At 44.1% G+C, this 7,500-nt stretch overlaps 1 protein-coding gene across 1 annotated transcript in view; it reads left to right on the forward strand.

Moving 5' to 3' along the window:
* The window catches only part of LOC134439867 (ras-related protein Rab-26-like), a 226,413-nt gene that overhangs the window by 208,815 nt on the left and 10,098 nt on the right, over positions 1-7,500 (forward strand). The window lies entirely within an intron of this gene.

Here is a 7,500-nt window from a genome sequence, read left to right on the forward strand (position 1 = left end):
AACATGTACACAGGCCCGCCGACAGGGAGGACAGAGGGGTATGTTGTCCTGGGCCCAAGGTGATAGGGGGCCCAGAATTAGGTCCCCATTACATTGTATGTATAGGGTAGGGGGCCCTTTCAGATGAATTTGTCTTGGGCCCCGCGAAAGCTGTCAGCGGCCCTGCATGCACTCCTTTACGACCATGCACACAGCTTAATTATCACACTGGTTACCACCGCAGAGCGTCGTCATATGATGTGGGGAACCAAACAGTCACTGTCACAGTCTAGTTGGCACAGATGTAAGGAGGAAGGTCTGCTGAGGTTGTTTGTATGTACAGTAATTGTCTTTGGGACACCAGGTGTGGAAGGGATTTTTAATTGCTGCCATACTGTGTGAAACACGGACGCCGTCTCAACAGGTGGTGGGTTTCGTAAACACACGTCTACAAAATTGTACAGCTCTTTTTGTAGTTTAGGTAGACGTCTCCTGATTAATACCATAATAAATGAAATGAAGCAGAGAATGAGGTAAAAGAAAAGTTGCACCCCTTTCAGTCTGGTCTTGTTTGTTATCATGGGAAACCAAATTGTGAGAGAAGTAGGCCTATTTCGAATAGAAGATGATTTCCAGCCATTCAGTGACCAAGCTAATTCTATTATCAAATCGTTTCTAGCCAGAGAGAGATGAGCTCATTTGTGAAATTACCTGTTTTAGAGAGAATCAATTCTTCGCCTGACTAGCTTTTTGAAGTGAGACCCCCCCCCCCATTTCTGCATACGCTTATAAAGTACAGTTGATATCCCATTTCAGACAATGAAGGAAAGGAAAGAGCCTTACATCAAAATCTATTATGAATGGTTATGCTGCAGCAGAGAGTTGCACATCCCAAACACAGCCTAAGCTCTGTGATATTTTTGAACAAAACAATGAAATCAATTGCTCCATCACAAAGAACCACCAACGCCCAGAGACTGTGGCATTTGGAGAGTCAGCGTGTGTCACGACACCAGAGAGAAGATAAAGACCAAGGCTGCCTCTGTCGTCGCAGCAGTGGTAGAATGAGCGTCCTCAATAGCAATCACTGCGTTAGGCATTAACATGTCAGACAGGTCCACCCGAATGCGTCAGGGAGCATCAGACAACCTTAATCCCCACAGTGGGATTTTGCATCATGTGAGTGAATTCAACAAGTCATTAGAATTCTAAAGAGACTTTAATTAAGACTCTTTAAAACTTTAAAAAATGGCTTTTGTTCTTCTTCCAGGGCTGCAATAGGAATTACTCACCACCACCACCACCACCCCATTTCCATTTTCCTATCTCTTTTCCCTTGACCTTGGAAAGTGAATGTAACAAGGTCAAGAAAGAATGTGAGGATGTGGAGATGTGTACAGCAAACACAAATGTGGTGGTGCAGTGAAGATGGCTCCATGGTTGTTTAAGGGAATATGTGTGCAGACTGTTGGTTTTGAAAGCTGAATGTCACAAGGTCAACGAAGTATGTGAAGATTTGAAGATGCGTACGGAAACACGGATATGGTGCAGTGAAAATCTATTGCCGCCATGGTTATGTAATAGTATATAGTGTGGAGTATGGGGCTGTTTGAATGAAGGGGCCATTGCAGCGAATTGCAAGGTGAAGGGTAGGTCATTCTGTAGGAAAATTGAAAAGAAGCATTGTGGCGCCATTCTCAAGCAACTGGAAAATCCACAAACATGTCTGAACGTCTCAGTGAATAAAATATTCTCAGCAATGCATAAAGGACTTTCTGAATGTAAACCTGGGGCTCTCGTTCTGCTCACTTCCTTGCTGTTCTATCATATGTCCTTGTGCTCTAGAAATGTTTGAATCTTCAGATCATGATATCACATCATTACATGTATTGTATACGTATTATTGATCAAGGTGAGATGAATAAGGCCACAGGAAATGGAAATAAATTAAAAAAAAACAGCGAAGAGAAGATTAGCAAAAGTTCATGAAAAGTAAAGAAACGTTGTAATGATCTGCACTTGAGAGCCCATAGCAGATCCAACAAGGTGAGAGGAGTAAGGGCACAGGAAACAGAGCTGGTGTCTGAAAAAAACGTTGTAATGATCTGCACTTGAGAGCCCGTAGCAGATCCTGCTAGGAAAGAGCAGAGAATAGGTTTAGCTGCTGCTCTTTGGCAGTGGTTTTCAACATGGGGTCTGAGGACCCCTGAGGTGTATTGTCAGGTGATCCTTGAAAAACTTTGTTACTATGCAATATGCGAAAATAGCAAAGTAAATTGGGTTTTGTGAAGATCTTTCACATTTATCTACGATAATCCAATCATATTTGTTTAATTCATTCAGTGGCATGTTACCTACTTCTTACCTCACGTATGCATTAAAATTACAATTTTAAAGAGACTGTAATTTGTGGTGCGATTATTAGGGGTTCCTTGGAAAGTAGGGGTCAAAGAAGTTTAAGAACCCCTGCCGTAGTGGACAGACACAAGAGTAGTGGTAGCAGCGGAAAGGATAACCATTGAAATGTTGCCAGTTAAAGGCAGTAAATGGTGGAGGTGAGATAAAGCAAGTGGAAAGACAGGTGTCAGGAAGGAAGGAAGGAAGGAAGGAAGGAAGGAAGGAAGGAAGGAAGGAAGGAAGGAGGAAAGAAAGAAAGGAAGAGAAACAAGAGAAGAGGAAGGAAGGAAGGAGGCAAGAATATTTCTGACACGAGTTACCAAAACATTTTTCTTCTATCGTTTTATCTCGTCACTGAGCATGCATATAGCATCAGCCCCTGGTATTTTAGTGCTGGTAGAAGTTGTCACTCTACTCACAGCCTGTCACCCGCAAGATGAAACTTTGTCACATCATCGACGGCAATGGCAGCTAACAGCGCTCTCTGACACAGAAATGCACTGACATGAGTAAATGCACTTGCACGACTATGGCCAAGCTTGAGTGGGTGGGACTGTGTTCCATCCGACTGGGCGCACTTACGTTTCCGATATAAACACAATCATTACATAGCGCACCAGAGCAGCACAAATCCGGAAAGGTCATTTATATTATTCCCACTGAGCATGCCTGCCTCGAAGAACACCCATTTCATTGGGATGGCGTTTGTAGTGTGGCTATTTTGTGTGATCGAATGGAGGGGGTACACACACATCACTAATCTCAGCCTTTTGCTGCATCACATGAAACAAGGAGGCTGTTTTACGAGGCAGTGGCGTCATTAACTAGTATGCAGGACTGTCAGATGGTGGGGCTAACAACAGGGGCCTTTTTATGCTGTTTGAGGCCAATAGCCTGGCAAGCCAGACTCAATGTGAGATTAAATGTGAATATTTAGTCTGGCCCCCGATCAATGAGACATGGGAAGATTGTTGATGGGAACAGCCTGTTGTTTTTCAAACTGTCTGTGCCTATTGGCCAACGCTTCGTCATCACTCCCTTAAAAATCCTGCCAGCTTGGCATCCAAAAAGTCAAAACAAATCAAATCAAATCTCCTGCGTTGTGATTGTTCTGTCAGTTTCAGGGCATGGGCATTGTCCGAGGCTAGACCCACTCGCAGGCGAAAATGATTTTGGCCGCTGGCGGGTGGGGCTAGTTTACTAGGCTAATAGGCTAATAGGCCCCTACATCAGATTATGGATTTCTCTCAGGTACTCAGCTCATTAGAGAAGAGGAAACTTAAACAGCTCTCCCAGCCCAAAGCAAAGAAATTAATGGGTGAATTCCTAACAGGCTGCAGTTTGTTTATGCAATGTATTTGGCCTACATGTGACAGAGCGTTCATTACTGTTCAGAAGGGCTTGTCTAGTTTCTGAAATAGAAAGCTAACAGCCATAATTGAGTGGTCAGAGTGTTGCACTGCAGTGCCCATAACCAGGGCCGCTGACAGCTTTTGCTGGGCCCAGGACAAAGTCATCCAAAAGGGCCCCCTAACCAATACATGCAATGTAACGGTCGGGAACCCAATTATGGGCCCCTATCTCCCTGGGCCCGGTACAGCATACCCCTTTGTACCCCCTTGTCAGCGGGCCTGCTCATAACAGCCTTGTGATGGTCTAAATACAAATATTCTGCCCCGCTTTGCCTCAGGCAAATCCTCAAATTGGGTTGAGAGTGTTGAGAAGACATTTATTTTAAGCCTGTAGAATAGAATTAATAGGATTTCACCAACAGAACACCACCAGTGCTCGGCTTAGCATTTGAGCTAATTAGCTAAATAAACGGCTGTGCTGTGGTAACACCCTGACCCCGATAGCATCTCTCTCACAGCATCTTTCACATACCAATAGCCGTGGGTCAAAAGAAACACAGAAAAGTTTCCTCTGAGATATTGAAGGCTGAGCATGTCTGCTAGCCGACAATGCTTCTGGAGTTAAGGGACTTGTTATAGTCAGACAACCCCGGTTAAATTTGACATTTGCTGTTCTGAGCTGATCCTTCATAACAGCAGCAGTCGGTTATTAGGGCTGGCATCAAACTGCTGGTCCATTACCAGTGCTCCACTGAAATGCAGCACCCTTAAGGCAACCTCGTGTCTTTTGCTTAGCGACTGTAAATAAATGTGCGGTGCCTGACAGGGTTTATACACTGTAATAATCTGTGAAAATTATGAAAGTCTTAAATTCAAAGGAAGGAGTGGGGTCAAAAAGACAAGATCAGGTCTTTAAACACTCCTCAAATACAAGTTGTAAAAGGTGTTCTCTAAGGCAACTCGCCTTATTTTTCATTAAGCTTATAAATCTCAGATTTTAACATCTCCTGAAGCGAGGTAGAAACCAGATAGAAAAATAGGAACCAGCACAATGAAAATCTGGGGGCGTAGCAGCAAATTGTGGGCCCTATGCAAAATCAGCTCCAATGGACCCCCCCAGACATATATCTACATAAATCAGACACGGTGTGGGCCCCCTATTTAGGGCCCTGGTGACTCAGTCATACTGGGACACCCCTGATGAAAATTTCAAGGAGAAAGGAGAGGATGCGTAGGCTACCGCCAAATCAGATAACCTCTTGTAATGTATTTCTGATTTAGCACTACTTGGCAGGACAAAAATGACTAAAAAAAAACAATTTCTTTTTGCAGAGCGTGGCTTATTAAGCTGTATGGCACAGTGCTGCTGGAAGACTGATAAGATGTTATTCAGCTATATGCCTTTATAGGTTTGAATGGCTCAATTTGCTCAGAACGCTACGACACAGTTCCATAAGAACCCGTATGCTACTGTAGGTTAGACCTCTGGTGGGCGGCCAAACTTGTAAATCACCCATGTCAAATTACATCTAATATGTAGTTCTGTATGGGCAAACCAAGTCTTGAAGGGGTGGGAATAAACTTCAGATATTGTGCCTGATGCAACATAGTCAAAACACCTACTTTATTATGCTACTGGAGTTGGTTCAGTTGCGGAACAAATGCACACAGGGCCTCAGGGCAAGACACTGATAGGGCCTTCTATATGGCTTGCCAGGGTCAAAATAGGGCCCCTACCACTAATACAGGAGGTCCCTGGGCCCAGGGGCAAATGCCCTGCTCGCCCCCACCCTATAGCTCCGCCCCTGGGGTGAGTTTCTCAAAATGGAAGTTGTTAGCCTGTTAGCAACTTCGGTAGTTGCCAATGGGAAAATGCATTGAAAGCAACGAAGTAGCTAATGTAGTAAGCAACTTTGGTTTCGAGAAATTCACCCCTGGGTTGATTGATTTACTGAATAGCTGATAGCTTAGATGTCTCTCTCTCATGCTTTACTTATTCATTTATTATCGCAGACAATGACAGTGACTTTGGTGTCTCTTCGATCACATTCGGGTTCATAGTTTTCCCCAAGGAGTTCCCATTCTGAGAAGGACATCTCTAGGGCCGACTTCAAGATGGATGGATAGGGTTGCAGAACGGTGCACATTGTGGCCAATCAATAAGGAGAATATAGCTAAACGTAGTATAGCAAACTGGTCCAGTGGTCAAACCCATCACATCACATGATAAAGAAGGATCTGTCCCCCCACCACCGCCAGTCATTATGACATCTTGCACATACATGACATACAGTTTGTCATTCTGTGTCTCTTCAGACACATTATGGCCAGAGAGAGTAGAGAGGGAGAGGTTCCATTGCCCCATTGTTTCCGGGTTCTATTATTGCAAGGGGGAGGGGGGTGAAATCCCCCTTTAGGCAGACCTAAGGACTGTTCTATTCAATGCTAGGAGTATTATGACAAGTCCCTTTAGGCAGACCGGAACCTGGTCACGTTAGGTGCCCATAGCAACCTATTACAATGGCATATCAATCAATAAGGAGAATACAGATAAACGTAGCCTGTAAACCTAGCCTGGCAACTCCATCCTACATACTTCCACCCAAAGATTTTGACTCTGTACATAGTCTGGCCTACCCTCCTATCTCAGTTCAGTTTGCTCACAGTTCTGCCAATCAGCAAACAGTTGAGAGTGGTGATGCACAACGCACCCGCGGAGTTCGTTACTGATTGGTGGTCAAACCCTCACATCACATGGTAAAGAAGGTTCTGTCCCCCCACCACCACCAGTCATAATGACATCTATACAGTTTGTCTTTCTGTGTATTTTCAGCAATAAACCACCCCTTCATGCACAATCAGACTTGATTATCCTCAGAAATCTGCAGGCACATTCTTTCATACTTCTCATTCTGACTCCTCTGGGGTTGACAGAGGGAGAAGGTGGTTGTTTGGTGTCAGCAGACATTGTTTCTGCTGATTTCTGAAAATCATTGCTAAGTAAATCATCTCTCTTCACTGTCAGCACACAAAAGTGGGGGCAATTTTGGCCTGTATCGATTTTGGACACTCAACTCCTCGGCAAACACAGACATATTGCTCATCATTTTCATTTCGTTTCATATTCAAAGTGCTTGTCGTCTGTGATCTCTTACTTCTATCAGACTATGAATCATGAAATTAAGAGTCTTTCCTTTTTTTAAATTTCCGAGAGCGTTTTAGTTTTGCTTCGGTGGTTTGTTGCGCTCCAGATACTGTCTCTGTCAAAACACTGTTTGACAAATGTGGAACAACTTCCCATGACAAAACAAAGTCAAAGTAACGCCTGCTCCTCCATAGCACCTTTGCATGCCGTAGGGTGTAAACAGCACACTGCTGACTGAACACAACAGACACAACAAACAACGATAACAAACATCTCTCTCTCTCTCTCTCTCCATCTTTCTCTCTCTCTCTCTCTCCCTCCCTCCCTCCCTTTCCGCAGACGGCTATGGATGGTTTTGACAAGCACTTCCAGACAAGCATAAATTTAACCTTCTGGCAAGGAGAAGGGTTATGGATGTGTCTGTAGTCATTCAGACAAGAGTGTAATTTCTCCGCTTCTGATTAAAGAGAGTGATTGCCCTCAGCGTGCAGCGCAATCTCTTGAATTACTAAGAGATAGATAGACACATAGATACATAAGCGGTAGCTGATGCGTTCATCCAATGCGACTTATTAGATGTTTAGGTACAGGGTATTGGCTACAGTCCCTGGAGCAATGTGGGGTTAG

This window comes from Engraulis encrasicolus, chromosome 2 (genome assembly GCF_034702125.1).
Source record: "Engraulis encrasicolus isolate BLACKSEA-1 chromosome 2, IST_EnEncr_1.0, whole genome shotgun sequence".
Taxonomy (NCBI): domain Eukaryota; kingdom Metazoa; phylum Chordata; class Actinopteri; order Clupeiformes; family Engraulidae; genus Engraulis; species Engraulis encrasicolus.